The sequence below is a fragment of the Crocodylus siamensis genome, chromosome 4 (assembly GCF_052110815.1).
Source record: "Crocodylus siamensis isolate JL-2025a chromosome 4, ASM5211081v1, whole genome shotgun sequence".
In the NCBI taxonomy this organism is placed as follows: Eukaryota; Metazoa; Chordata; order Crocodylia; family Crocodylidae; genus Crocodylus; species Crocodylus siamensis.
The window spans coordinates 4,740,350-4,755,678 of NC_143398.1; the positions used below are offsets into that span (position 1 = coordinate 4,740,350).

The 15,329-nt window shown below is 47.2% G+C and overlaps 1 protein-coding gene across 1 annotated transcript in view; it reads right to left on the reverse strand.

The window, feature by feature from the left end:
• Positions 1-15,329, reverse strand: part of NET1 (neuroepithelial cell transforming 1) — a 77,182-nt gene that overhangs the window by 60,703 nt on the left and 1,150 nt on the right. The gene's annotated exons all lie outside the window — the stretch shown is intronic.

Below are 15,329 nucleotides of genomic sequence, written 5' to 3' on the forward strand. Positions count from 1 at the left end.
CCCCAGCCCACCCCTCGCTGCAGGAGTCTTGGATCTGTCCCCCCAATGCTTTCTCTCCCCAAAACTTACCAGCCAGACACTGCTCTCACAAACTGCTGGGCTGGCCACATGCGTGCTGCAGCTGTGCCCATACACATAGCACTTATCAGCAATATTATCAGCCAAAAAAAGTAAATTGCCAATAACGTCAATTTTCCTTTTATTGGTGCTGATATGATATGGACCGATGTATCGATGCACCTTTAACTTTAGCAACACTTAGGACATTATACAGTAGAAAAGGATCTGGGTGTCAACAGTGCCTTTGCTGCAACAAAAAGTTAATAGGAGTATTGTATACAAGTCACAAAAAATAGCTCTAACTATTCACCACTGAGGTAAGGTCTCGCTTGGAGCATTACACCCAGTTTTTGACAAAATTATTCAAAATAGATGTGGACAAATTGGAAAGAGCTCAGAAGACAGTAAGAACAACAAGTCTAGAGCAGCAATTCTGAACCAGGGTACCACAGCATGTTAGGTGCCTTGAGATCCTCTCAAAGAGGCTGTGCCTCACAATGTTAGCAATGTTAAGTATGCAAACCAGGGATGTAAATATTGTTTAAAAATTATCCTTTAACCTCCTCCAATTCTATTAACCATTTAAATGATAACACATAACTTGTTGGGTGGGGGGTGCAGAGCCCTGGGCCCTGCCCCAGCGGAGGGGTAGCAGCCACCTGCTCAGATCAGCTCCAGGAGCCAGGGCCATGCACATGCACAAACCCACTTGGATACAGTTGCTGCTGGGAGCCGCAGGGGGTGGGGAAAGGAAGCAGCCAGCCCTGCCAGACAACACAGTCCACATGAAACTGTGACCAGCAGCAAGTGGCAAGGGGCTTTCCTAGCCTCCAGCAGGCTGGGAGGGAAGAAGGAAGCAATGCAGGTTAGGGACAGGTTTAAAGTTTAAGTAGCCAGTTCTCTCCGCCAGCTTCCCACACCTGGGAAGGAGCAGCTAATTGTTTAATTGACAAGTCATTAGCAATGCTAATGATGCCCTTTTCTTTAACCTCATGGCTATGGGTACCAGTCCCCTCCAGCCTTTCCACCTCCACTCCCTCCCTCCCACCTGCCCTGCAGCCTTCCTCTCCCGAGCCCACCTGCTGTTTTCCCTTCCCCACTGGGCTGTGCCCCATGCTAGATGTTAACGGGTAATGCATTACCAGTATATATAGACTCATTGTTTAAACATGTAAACCTTTCACATTCCTAAGGCAAACATAATTCACCTGATAAAGCCAAAAACTTTAAAACAGGAATTCATAGTGTCAAAACATTTCTGACCTGTTGGGATTCTTTGTTACAGAAGACTTGTTCTATTTTTTTTTTAATATTTTTTTCTTACTACAGAAAAAAGTGAAATCTAAGAGCTGGCATTTTCCAAAGGGTGTCCTGAATCCATAAAGGTTGAAAAATGATGATCTAGAAGAGAGGCAGGCAATTATTTTGGTTGGAGGGGTGCTTTATGAGTTTTGGCAAGCTGTCAAGGGCGGTAAGGGTAGCCCTACCCCCTGGTTAGTACCTTGGGATCAGAAGTCTCACCCCTTAACCCCTGATCTTTGCTACCAGAAATCCTTCCCCTCACCCTGAAAGTACTCCATTTGAGAAGGGGGCTTGCCATCTTGGAACTGGAAAAAAACAAAAACAACCCCCCCTCCAATTATATATACTAAAAAATTCAACGGTTTTTGAACCCAAAAGCTTGCTTAAAAATTTTTTTGCTGGCTATTTAAGTGGGTCTAATAAAAGATATCAGATTCACCCAAAGAACCTTGTCTGCTTATGTCCTTAGACCAGCATGGCTACAACCGACACCCCTGTAACATGCACAATAACATTAATTTTTTAAAATTTTTGTCCTGATTTGTGTGCATTTGTGTTGTGTATATAGAGGTGATTACATAATAGCTCCAAATGAAGTCTTACTCATATTGCAGGGGTGTGGAGAGGGTGTGTGTATATGGGGTGTGGGTATGTACGTGGATGTGGGTGGGTATGGGTGCACGTGTGGGGCATAGCAGTGCGCGGGGCTCCCTTCAGAGGCACATGAGAGGGTGGGGGGGTTCAGTGTTTCTGGGGTGTATGAGGAAGGGTGCGGTTGTGGGGTTTGCAGGGGAGGGCTTGTGGGTACAGTGAGGTGCACATGGGAGCCCCCACGCATCCCCCTGAGCTGGTCAGGACCTGCACTCACCCCACAACAGCCTGGAACCCGCACGCCCTGCAGCATCTCCCCACCAGCGCCAACAGCATGCAGACCCAGCCTGCCCCACGCTGTCCACCCATGGCATATTCTGCCGCCCCTTAGGCATGCAGTGGGGCTGCGGAGGCTTCATGGCTGGATTGCCTTCGTAGGCAGACCAGGCAGCAGCAGCAGCAGCTTTCATCTGTCACGACCGCTGGCCCCAGGCCTCAGGTACTGGTGGGGACCTGTGTCACAGCCCCAACCCAGAACCTCCATGCCTGCTCCAGACTTGCCTGCTAACGCTAAGCAGCAGCTCCAGCTGGGCAGAAACTGTTCCTCAGCATAGGGGAAAAGCAGCCCCTCTCCCTTTATCATTGCCAGGCACTCCCTGCTATAGCCACCCAGAGCCTGCACCTGAGCTACCCTGTAGCTCCTCTGCACTGCCTAGGCTGTCCAGCAGGGCAGCAGTTAGGTGGCACTGATAGCGGCAGAGTTGTAGGGCAGCCCAGCCGCGGGCGCCAGGCAGCTGTAGCAGGAAGCGCCCAGCAGCAACGAGGGGGGAGGTGAAGCTTTTCCTCCCCCGAGCAACAGTTTCTGCCCAGCTGGCGCTGCTGCTACCACTGGTTTAGTGTTAACAGGTAAGCTGGAGCAGGTGTAGGGCACGCCAGGTTGGGGCTGTGGTGCAAGTCCCCACCAGTGCCACAGGGCTGGGGCCAGCACTGGCAGCAGATGGAAGAAGCTGCACTGCCTGGTCTGCCTAGAAAGGCTGTCCAGCTACAGAGCCGCCTCAGCGCTGCTGCATGCCTAGGGGGCAGCAGGACATGCCATGGCCAGACAGTACCTGGGCCAGGTGGGACTGAGACCTGCTGCAGATCAGACAAAGCCCCTTTGTGAGCTGAATCTGGCCTGTGAGCCATATTTTGCCCACCCCCAATCTAGAATCACGATACGTGATAAAAGGTTGAAAGAGTTGTTTAATTTGAAAAGCAGGAAGAGTTGAGGGGGGTCGTTTGTGGCCGCATGAACACGACAACAGTATAACATTCCCACTACATCTGAGCAGTAGGTGAAAATGTCAGCATTTGATATCTTAGGCATTCTTTTTAATTAAAAGGTGTTACATAAGTGTGGAATATTAAGGTGCAAGTTCCTGGAGAAACCTCACTAACTGAGAAGCATTTTATTCAAGGCTGAAACTTGACTTCATACTATGCTGGATAAGGAACCTCTCTCTAATCTGGCCCTTTCACAGCATCTGATGAAGTAAGTTGTTGACTATGAAAACTCATGCCTCTCCGAAACAATTTCCAAGAGTAGAAACATATGTCATCTGTCATTGCCTTTGTGCATCCATAAATATTTTTATGGTGCCACAAAGAGAAAGCAAACAGATGCCCATCCACAATTTGGCTGGTATCAACAGTCTTTAAGGGAGAGAATGGACAGCCCAGAGCTGCCCACGTTCTCCAGCTTGCTCAAGGTGGCACTCTGTGGGCTTTGGGGACCCAATCCTACATGCCTAGGAATGCATGTGTGGGGCATATGCCCATTCCTAGGCACACAGGATCAGGCCCACGAAACCTCTAGAGTGCCTGCCCAGGCAACCCCCTTGCAGATGCATGCTGGAGGAACCTCTGAACCAGGGTTTCTCCAGATTTGCAACCAGCAGGGCCAGGGATCCACTGGGTCCTGCACCCCCACCATACCAGGACTTGCATAGCTCCATGCATCCACATGAGACATGGGGCTAAGTGGGTCCCAGCACAGAGACACGGGGCACCAAGGATTTCTAGATCCTGCACCAGGACGGCAAGGAGGCACAGATCAGCAAGGGACCTAGGAAATCCCTGGGCAAAGGAACATGTTACCCACTGTCCCACACTGGGTCTCTGCCTGATGCAGAACAAGCAACACAAGTTTCACCCAATGAAGCAAATCAGGTGGGGCAGGACACATCACACCACAGCTGACCTGCTTAATTTGAGGACATCTGTTTCTATCCTAAAGTGTACCCTTGCCTCACATTCTACATATTAATGCAAGTGACATGGAGTTATGAAGGTAGACCTGGAAAGAGTCCAGATAAAAATTCAGTATGTTCCACACAATAAAAATACAGTGAGATTTTATTATTTTTTTTAAAATCATCCTTTGATTTCCCCAGGGCGCACAAACTAGTTACCAACATGAACAAGTTACCAAAAGGTGAAGGAGAGCAAGGCTGTATAGCTTTTGTACATGGGCAGTACAATAGCTAAGGCGGGGGGGGGGGAAGGAAGTGGGGGAGAAAACAGCAGCTGCTATGGTGCCAGCCAGGCTACCATGGCTAGTGATGCCACTGCCACCTAGAGCACAGATGTGCCCCAGTATGCCTCTGCCAAGGGGCATACTTCCTTCCCCACAACAAATGGGAATGAACCTGAAGTTATTTCACCCTCTTTGATTCAAGTCTTACCAACACAAAGGGCTTGCTTACACGCTTTGCTTCCACTAGTCTCAACAGGAATTGCCCAAATTACACTTTCTGCCAATGGATCTTTAAACTGTGTTTATTTACATTGTATGAGAGACGTTTCCTTCCTCATTAACTCCTTTCCGCCAGCTACTTCCAGATCATTACCCTGTTGTTTTCTGGTTCAGTTCAACTTTACAGTATTTTGACAACTTTCACCTAATCACTTTACTCTTCCCATTCCTTATGCTTGAAAGCATTTGCTCCCCTCTCACAATAGGGTTCCTTCCTACAAAAGTCTTTCCTTCCACATATTACCCTCACTGCTATCTTCACTCCTTTTCATTTCCCTGTAGCTCCTAAGCTTTTCCTCCAAGCTTTCAATAGGTCTGTGGCTTGATATGCACCAGAAACTACATAGCCACTGCTTCTGCCAAAGAGCAGCACAGCAGGCTTTAAGCTGACTCAAGAGTGAAAGTATATTGGAATATTTGTTGGGAAAGGGAGTGGGGAAGAAGAGACGAGCAAGATCAGTCAGCTGGCACCAGAGGTAGAACAGAGTTGTTTGTGCAGTTAAGGCAACAGGACTGTAAGCTTTCCTAAATGTCTTCATGTTGGGAACTAACTTCCAAAGTGTTTCCCCTTCAGATCTGCCAAGATAACTTATTTCTAGGGCTGTTAAACCTGCTAGCACTGAAGACATTAGGAATTTTACCAGTGATTTCACAGGAGCCAGGTCTCTCGCTTCTTTTTTTGAAAAATTGGTAGCAACTTAAAGCAAGTCACTGCTTGTGGCCATAAAATAGTTTGGCCCTTTTAAGAAAAAGGGCCAAACTGTTTTACATGTGCAATTATATTAAGAAATCAGTGCTTGCTGTTAATGTCTTAGAAGCTGTAGTAGTTCTAGGCTTTTCCAAAATTAAGTTTCAGGGGGCCCAACTCTACCTTCAATCAGCAAACCAATGCCTGCTGATTTTTAGGGTAGATGCATCAGAGTGGATCTATTTATATCAAAAGTCATTTTAATCACCGATGTTACTCCTGCTTTGCATTTATACTTTACCCTAAAAAAGGTTCATTCTCATTGACTGATGAGGATTAAAACATATTGGTTTGCATCCAAGGATCGCAGTTGCACTAAATGTCTTTTTTCCCTATCCTGTCCGTTATCTCATTTGTATACATTTGAGTAATTCTATAACTTAACATACATTAACTCAAGTTCTTATGTTTTGGTATGTTGGAGAAGAGTGAATGATGCTTTTCTTCATTAGCAAAAATTTTTTAAATGCAGATTTGTATTAAGTCACAGAAAGACGGAATTTGGAATTTTTACTTTGAAAAATCTGTGATGGTTCTATCCACTTGGTTAAGTAAGACTGCCTTAAGGGTGCTAGATAAATGCATCATCTCTTTCCTAATTTAGCATTTACTAGACAGCAGCAGTTCCCAATCTGCGGTACACATACCACCAGTGGTACGCAGACAACCTGTCAATGGTACATGTTAACAGATTTATTACAATTACTTTATATGGCAAAAATTTGCTGGTGGTACCTAAGGTCGTAAAATTAGTGGTGCACAATCTGTCAGAGTTTGGGAACCGCTGCTGTACGGAATCCTAGATCTCTCTCTCTCTCTCTCTCCCATCTGGCTTTTATTTCTGCATTGAAGGAAAAAATATTTAATTCCTAGTCTGTCAATTTCAAATGAACCAGTCCAAATTAGAGAAGTAAACATTTTTTTTTAATTATCCATTTAGCCTCCTCTAATTATATCGGTTAAATGAATAAAGCGTGGCTTCCCTTCCTTGCCAAACTGTGCCCAGCCCTGTGCTAAATAATAACTGGTAAGCTAGGCAGTTATCACTGAGCTTATCAGACAAGTGGTTAATCATTTAACCTTTCACATCCCTAGCCCAAATGAAGAAAACATCCTCTTGTGCAGGGGTGGGCAAAATACGGCCCGCGAGGCTATCCAGCACACGGGGCCCCTAAATATTCATTTTCTAAATTTTTTATCTGCCTTTAGTTCCTGTCAAAAATGACAGGAACCAAGGGCAGTAGGACCTAAGCAAAGCCTGGCAGACTCCCACAACATCAGGGCCCACCTGACTCCGCTGGAAGCCCCAGCAGGGGCTTCTGGCCTGAGATGGCATGGCTGCCCCATGCTGGAACAGCAGGTAGGTGGGGGGGAGGGGAGGAGCCCGGGGAAAAGTGGCCTGAGGAAAAGCTGAGCACGGGTAGGAAGCAACTCCCCCCCCTTCTCCCCCAACCCTGTGGCCAGCGCCCCACACTGCAGCCGCTCGCAGCCCGCCTGGGGCTGCCTGTGCCTGCTCCGGACAGTCCCGCGGACTGCAAGCGGCTGCAGCAGGGAAGGTGGGACACAGGGCAGGGAAGGGGCCACTTTTATCCCCTCCGTGCTCAGCTTTTCCCTAGGCTCCTTCCCAGCATGGAAGAAAGCGGCCCCTCCCCTGCCCCATGACCAGCGCTCCGTGCTGCATGCAGCTGCTCATGGCGCACACAGGGCTATCCGGAGCAACCACAGGCAGCCCCAGGCTGCGAGCGGCTGCCGCACGGGACACCGGGTAGGTGATGGACCACTTTCCCCACGCTGGCTCCGGGCTTGCCCGTCGAGGCTGCACATGGCGACAGCAACTGCGGCCCCCCCGCTTGCTGCGCCAGGCAGTGTTTGCCACCACCACCTCTGGGCTGCCCAGTGCAACAGCTCCAGGCAGGCAGCAGCAGCCTACACTGCCTGGCGCTGGCACAGGACCCAGGCTGGCAGCGAGGGCGGATCACAAGCTGGTGCTGAGCTCCGGGAAAAGCAGCCCCTCACCCGCCCTGTGGCTGGCACCCTGTGCTGTAGCTGCCTGTGCCTGCTCAGGACAGCCCCACATGGGCTGTGAGCAGCTGGAGCAGGGAGCGCTGGGCACAGGGTGGGCGAGGGGCTGCTTTTCCCCACACACAGCACCTGCTTCTTCCTTGCTGGCGAGCAGGGGGTCGGGGCTGTGCACTGCCCTCTGCCTGTAGTGTGCAGCTGGGGGGCACTGGGATTGAGTGGGTGGGGAGCCAGTGGGAACACGGGGCCCCACACCGGTGCCAGTAGCATGGAGTCCTGGCTGGCAGGGGCTCTATGGAGCCAGGCCAGCTCCCCACTCTCTCTGCTGGTGCAGCCCAGCCTGGCTCCACAGACCCCTGCTAGCCTTTGCCCCGCTTTGGGCCCCACTGGTGCTGGCCCTGAGACATTGGTCCCAAGACATTGGGACATTGATCCCAAGATGGTGACCAGGGGGCGGGGTACAGGGCACTGTCAAGGGGCGCGCTACCTGTGCGGCCCTCGACAGCCTGCCAAAACTGGGCAAGCGGCCCTCCGCCCTAAATGATTGCCCGCCTCTGCTCTTGCGCCTACTAAAGAAACTGAAAACAAAAGTTAAAGCAAAAGGTTTCTCACCCCCCCCCCCAAACAACTGAAAGTACTGAGATTTAATACAAATGAAGGTACTAGCATCCATTCCATTGTAAGGAATAAAGATAATGAAACATGTGAAGACTTAAAAAGTATCAACTGAGCTTAACATTGAAAAAAAAATCACCACTTACTCCATGTAATGAAAAAGCAGCATCCTTTGACACCTCCCATTATGCACAGAAGTTTCTCTTCTGTACCAACCGCTCCAAGGACCGCATGCCATCTGACATCCTGCCCTGCCTTGCACCCCCTTATCCTTTTCCTTAACAACATGACTCATCTCACACGGGCTTTAGTTTCTCCCATTTTGATCTTGACCTCACTTGCGTCTCCAACTACTGTCCCATTGCTTAGCTAATTTAACCGTGTTCACCCTCACTGCTTAGAGCAGAGGTTGGCAACCTACAGCCCCTGGGCCAGATCCAGCATGCAGCACTATCTTACCAGGCCTATGGAGTAGGGGGGAGGGGCTTTTACCCATTGAGTGTCCAAGGCACAGGCAAAAAAGCAGCAACAGGAGCACTGTGGGGGGTGGGAAGACGTGGTTGTAGCTGTAGCTATAGCAGTGGTAGCACAGACCAGGTTGCAAGTAGTCCATGGTTTGAGCTAAGCTCTGGTAAAGTGTGCCCCCCACCCCAACTTTGTTAAACCCCAGCTTTGAGTTCTCCTCCAATTTCATTCTAGACCCTCTCCAACCTGCTGCCACTTCTTGCCAGTCAGTTTCATAGTTTCTAGGGTCGGAAGGGACCTGAGCAGATCATCAAGTCCGACCCCCCGCCATGGCAGGAAAGAGTGCTGGGGTCAAACGACCCCGGCAAGGTGTTCATCCAAGCTCCTCTTAAAACCCCCCCGGGTAGGAGCCAGCACCACTTTGCTTGAAAGTTGGTTCCAGATCCTAGCCGCCCTGACAGTGAAGTAGCGCCGCCTGATGTCTAATCTGAATTTACCCTCTGCCAGCTTGTGACTGTTATTCCTTGGTCACTCCTGGTAGTGCTTGAGGGAACAGCAATGCCTGCTGGTCCCCTCTGACTAGTTTGTAACAGGCCACTAGATCCCCCCCTCAGCCTTCTCTTAAGGAGGCTGAACAGGCTCAGGTCCCGTAGCCTTTCCTTGTAGGGCCTGCCCTGCTGCCCCCGGATCATGTGAGTGGCCTCCTCTGGACCCTCTCCATGTTGTCCACATCCCTCTTGAAGTGCAGCACCCAGTCTCAAGTGACCTCTTCCAAACCAAAGTTCAGAGCCAATATCCCATTCCTCAACCTGCCAAGCCATGTTCAACATTGACTGCAGTTTTCTTCCTGAAATTTTGTCCCCTGTTGGCTTCCCTGACGGTCTTCTCCTGCCTTTTCAATCATTCCTTCAGTCTCTAAGAATACTCCTCTGTACTATCAATAAGGCCTGATAGGATCTGATGCTGGATCCCACAATCACGCCTCCTGCCATGCATGTGTGGCATGGCAGGAGGCATAATTGTGTGGATCACGCATCCCATCCCATCATGCCTTTACCTGAATGTTTAGAGCAACTCTAAAACAGAGCTCAACCTCTCTCCCCAAACCCAAGATCCCAAAGCCTGTCCACAGGCAATGAGTAATGAGACAGCAAAAGGCACATCTATCATTTTGCTGACCACTGGGGCCCACAACAAGGCTCCCAAGCCGGACATCTAAATTATATCTACAGGCATTTCTACACTTGAACCTACTGGCAGACACAGCCACCACCTCATGGATCCAGAGCTGCGCACTATTGTTGGGTTCACTGCTGCAGCTGTGTTAGTAGAACATGAAACACACCTTGGAAAAGCATTAGCTGTAGAAGGAACTGCTACCGTGCCTTTGTCTGCTCTAGCATCTACTCATCTACCTTCTGCGGGGCAGCTTCTGTTTTTTTAAAAAAAAACCCCAAAAACCAGAAAACAGGAAAGATGTGCTCACTGTCAGCAGAACAGACTCAGCCTGTGTCTGAAGATTTTTTTCTACACAAGAGCTGCCATTCACTGGGTCAGACCATAGGTTCATCTTGCCCAGTGTCCTGATTCACACAGGGGCAGAGTAGATGCTGAAAGGGAGAATGAACAGGGTACAGCCATGGTTTCCATGCCCCCGCCACTGCCTTTTCACTCCCACTTGCAGCCTCCAGTATTTCAGATCTAGTGCAGGGGTGCTCAACTTCTGGCCTGTGGGCCATGTGCCAGTCAAATGCAGCCTGTGGAGCCATTGCATCTGGCCCACAGGGCTCCAAGGGTCAGGAAGTTTAGCAGTGGGGGAGTGGTGGCCAACACCCCGCACACCCAGTCGGAGCCTGGCCATAGCCTCTCCTTCCCACAGGGCTTGGTCATGGCCGGGCCACACCCCCTTCCCTCCACAAAGCTGGGTCACATCCTTCCCCCCCTCCCCCCACCTCAGAGCCAGGTGAAGTCCCCTTCCCCTTCTGTTGGGGCAGGGCAAGGTGCCCCCTACATGGCCGGATGGTGCCCATACCAACCCCAGGCACCGGATCAAAACCACCATCCAGTCTGTGGTTAGACTAGGAACTGCCCATCCAGGCTGCCAGGGAAAAAAGTTGAGCACCACTGATCTAGGGAGGTCCAATGCTGGTGCTGTACCTTTAATTCCCAAGTTCAATAGCTAGTGATGCACCTTTCATCCAAGAATTTGTTCAATCCTCCCCTTTTGAATCTGGCTAAACTGTCAGCTTCCACGTCTTGTGGTGACTTTAATTGTACACCGTATGGAAAAGAACTTTCCTTTATTAGTTTTAAACTTACTACCTACTAGTTTTATTTTATGACCCCCCCACCCCCAGTTCTCATAATCGAGATTGTCAATAATTAACCCCTATTGACTTCTCTTAACCATTTAATATTTTGTAAGCTCTTATGTCCCCCCTCAAGCATCTTTTGTCTAAACTCAATAGGCCTCGCCTCATTAGTCTCTCATATGGAAACCCCTCCATACCACTAATCATCTTTGTTGCCCTTCTCTAGACTTTCTGCAGAACATCTTTAAAATCCAGGCTTTCCTAGCTAACCATTCAAATGAACTCTAGCCCATGCTCACCATCTTGCACTTTGGTTATGGTAACATTTTCTCTGACCGTAGGATCATAGGAAGGTAGGGCTGGAAGGGATCTCATGACCTAGCCCAGCCCCTGCTAAACCATCCTCAGACAAGTACTCGATTAACCTACTGTTCAAAGTGTCCAGGGATACAGATTCCACAACCTCTTCACGTATTCCGCTTAAGCATCCTCATAGTCAAAAATTCTTCCTAATCTCCAACCTAAGTTTCCAGTGCTGTAGCTTGAGGTTATTGCTTCTAGTCCCTCCTACAGCCATAGAGAAAACCCCCATCTCAAACACTGCAATAGGACAGGTAAAGTTGCACGGATGCACTGTTTCCTCAGTCCTCTGAAGTCAGTGGGAACTTCCATTGACTTCAGTAGAACCAAATTACATTCAAAGTTTGCTACAAGGAAAAGATCAAAGCTGGTAACATTTTAATATCCTGAGAAGCTTGCCAACAGTACAGCAAAAGACAACAAAGGTCAGAAATATTATAGAACTTACACTGGTAAATGATGAATGTAACAAATTCACTGCTTGCTGGTCTTGCAATAGATGAAGTATTGTGATTAAGAGAGGCCCAAGATAGAAACAACACAAAAATGGGGAGGAAAGCAAGAACTGAAGCAGAAAAGTGAACTACCAAGTAAGGGTATTCCAACAGAAACAAGTCAAGAAAACCTTCTATTGACACAGAAAGATAAATCACAACACTGGGGACAGAGGGGAGGGGAAACAGACTTAGGTTTAATAACCAACACTAGGAAGTGACTACATTAAAATAATCAGTATGCCTTCACAGTACTGTAATAGCATTTATGTTAACCATCTTGTGAAATAAGAACATGCCCAAAATGGTCTTAAATCTAGTATGGCCATACTGCACTATAGTCTCTTAAAATAAAACCTGCCTATCCAGAAGGTTTTCAAAACTCCACAGGAAAAAATGGCCTGTCCAAAGGATAGACTTTGGACTTCTCACTTCAGTGAATTTAATATCCATTTGTTAGTGCTACACTGAAGTCAGAACAAATAATAATTCAGTGACCTTGCACTGAATTTTATTATTATTTTACCAACCCCAAGAAGCCTGATGAAACTTCCCAATACAAAGAGAAAGCAAGTTCTTTACTCCAAGAAAATTAAACACTAATTTCAGACAAGCTGCAAGGAGGCGTAAGGTCAGAAAGGAAAGAAGAAAACAGTGATTTTAGTTACTAAACTAACCTTAGATTACAGCCAACATAAGATGTTTTTAAAGCGCTAAGTGAGAAACATGAACAAACAGGAGCCCACTTATAAACCTTGGAAAAATAGGCAACAATCTCCCCTTTCCTGCTAGGCCCTTACAGTAGGCCCCTGCTTTCTAGCTGCCTTAGTAGCCACATCATCTCTCTTCAACTGAGGGAAACTGCACTGCTCTGACCCCTTTCATTGCAGCATCAGTCTCGAGCACTCCACTTGAATCATTTTCTTGGCTCCTTCTTTCATCACATGAAATTTAGATGTTGTGTCATCGCACCACCAATCCCCTCCAGAATTGTGCAGCAGACTCCTTGTTTATTTGCCTCATATTAGGTCACACAGACATCTTCACCAACTATTTATTCTAATAGTATTTACTAACTTGATTTATATGCTGCCCTTCCCAAAGTCTCAGGGTGGCTTACAGCAAGACCAAACAATATATAAGAGCAAACTGAATATCAAAATAGAACAGGACATAAAAATTCCCTAAACAACACCCCAGCTTAGTCATGCTTGCTAAACAGCTGCCCAGATAGGAAGATCTTGCAGCATTTCTAGAAGATGCCCAGGCTCAGATTCTGGTAGACCTGGGACAGGAGCATCTCCAGAGCTGAGGAGTGAGTAGGGAGGGCAGCCTCCCACCTGTTTTTGCCAAGGGAACTTGGTGAACTGCTGGAACTAGGCGACTGCTATTGGCTAACCTTGGGGACTGCGATAGGGTGTAAGGGAGGAGGTTTATTAGATATAAAGGGGCCAGAAAATGTAGAGCTTTATAGATAAAAAGCAGCATCTTGGACCACACTAGCTTTTATTGCTTGGTAAGCTGGCAACTGTTCCTTTTTTCATACTACTCTTTTCACATGAAATATTCTCTGAACTGATCCATAAAGAAAACATGCAGTTTTCCTTCTAAACCCCAATTAAACAAATGACAATTGTATTACCTGTAAGAAATCTGCCAGGTAATGGTCATCATTCAGGTTGAGTAGCAACTGAGAACAACTGTCATCATTCACAATTCAAATATTTGAAGTGTACAAATCTGTACATAGGAAGTTTCCCTTTTCTTCACCCATTGTAGGCAGCTTGTCTTCCCACACAGCAACCCCCACCCTTCTCCCAAGGCACATCACTCACTACCGATGTTACAGCTCACAGCAGCACTGTGCTCCAGTCCAGACTGGGGCCTCCAGAACTAGTGCAGTATAAACTTTATGCAATACCTCCCTAGGCATGGGAGGAAATGGCTAAAACATGAAACATGTTTGAAAGCATCACCTGATGCTTTATTCCACTTTCTGAAGCATTGGTCCTGCCTTCAGCAAAAAGCAAAAGGTATTTCTGGAATTTATATAGCACAGACGTGATCTTTCCAGAGGCAGGCCCAACCCCGCAAGAGAAACTAATTCTCCATGGAGCACCATTTAACTCCCTCTTCAACTCCCAATCACAAGATTAGCACCTGAGGGCTCATTTATGCAGAAACATGCAGGATAGGTAACATGCATAAACAAAAGCATGTTAGGGTAGTGTTGTGACTCCATCATGGGGAGTGTGGCCAGAGATCAGTTAGGCTAATCCTCTTAAAATAAGGCCACTTTCCAACTGCAGGTGCTTCCTCAGCCTGACGAAGGGTATTTATATGCAAAAGCTTGCTAAGAAGAATTTGTCCAACTATTTGAGATGGTCTAATAAAAGATATCGGATTTCCCCAAGAACCTTGTCTGCCACAGCAGGGGTTAGCTTACTTGTGAGGTTGGTGTACATCAACCTCACACTTTTAATTAACTGATTCTCAATGTTCCTGACTGCCCCCTTATAGAACAGCTGGGAGGCATAGTTAATCTACACGTGAAACATTTTGTGTCTAGTTAAAAAGCACAGCAGAGTGAGCCCCTAAAGATACTTACATTTTATGTGAAGATTTGACATGCACACAGCTTTTTTTCAGAATATTTCTAATATTAACTGTTTATGTAAATATCTGTTTTTCAAATGATGCCAGCCAGAATGAGAAGTGTTTTACTACAACTGCCCATTGTCAGTAGCTCCCAAATACCCATGTTTAAATTCTGTAAACATATCTGAACAAATAAAACAGCATCCATCTCAGGCTCTGATTTTAAACAGCTTAAAATCCATGCTAAAAAAAAGATGCCCTAATGGCTAGACACTTCTCCCAATTTTAGAACTACGCAAAGTCCACACCAGTAAACTTGTCTGCAGAAATGATTTCCTAAACAGAGCAGTTCTGTTGTACACTTCCCATCTCAACAGAGCTGGCAGGCAGTGATTATAGTAGTAGGAAATTATCTATTTTGAGACCTGTTTGCTGACAAAAGATGGTATCTGTTTAATCTTTGTAAAGGAGTCCAAAGATAACTGAGGGGCAACATATTAACTGTGGATTAACTTCAAAACTGAATAAAGTTGTTTAAACAGCATAACCATAACAAAAGAAAAACACTGCTATTGATTACAAAACAGACAAACTCACATCAATAGTGAAGGCATGGTGAGGGATGAAGAGGACATTAACATTAGAGATAAGAGCAGCATCCAAACCCAACTACTTCTCCAAGGCAGACAAGGTTCTTTGGGTGGATCCAATATCTTTTATTAGACCAACTTAAATAGCTGGAAACCAATTATTAAGCAAGCTTTCGGGTTCAAAAACCCTTCGTCAGGCTAAGGAAGTTTCAGCAGTTGGTGTGTGCTCTTCCTGGATGGAATGAAAAGTAAAGAAGCCAGAGGTTGGTCTGGTATGCACACAAGACAGGTAGTTAGTGAAAATGTAGATTGAGGAGTCAATGGGCGAGAGACAGGCTGGGGGAGAGCGGGGAGAAGAGGAATGAATGAAAACACTTTTTG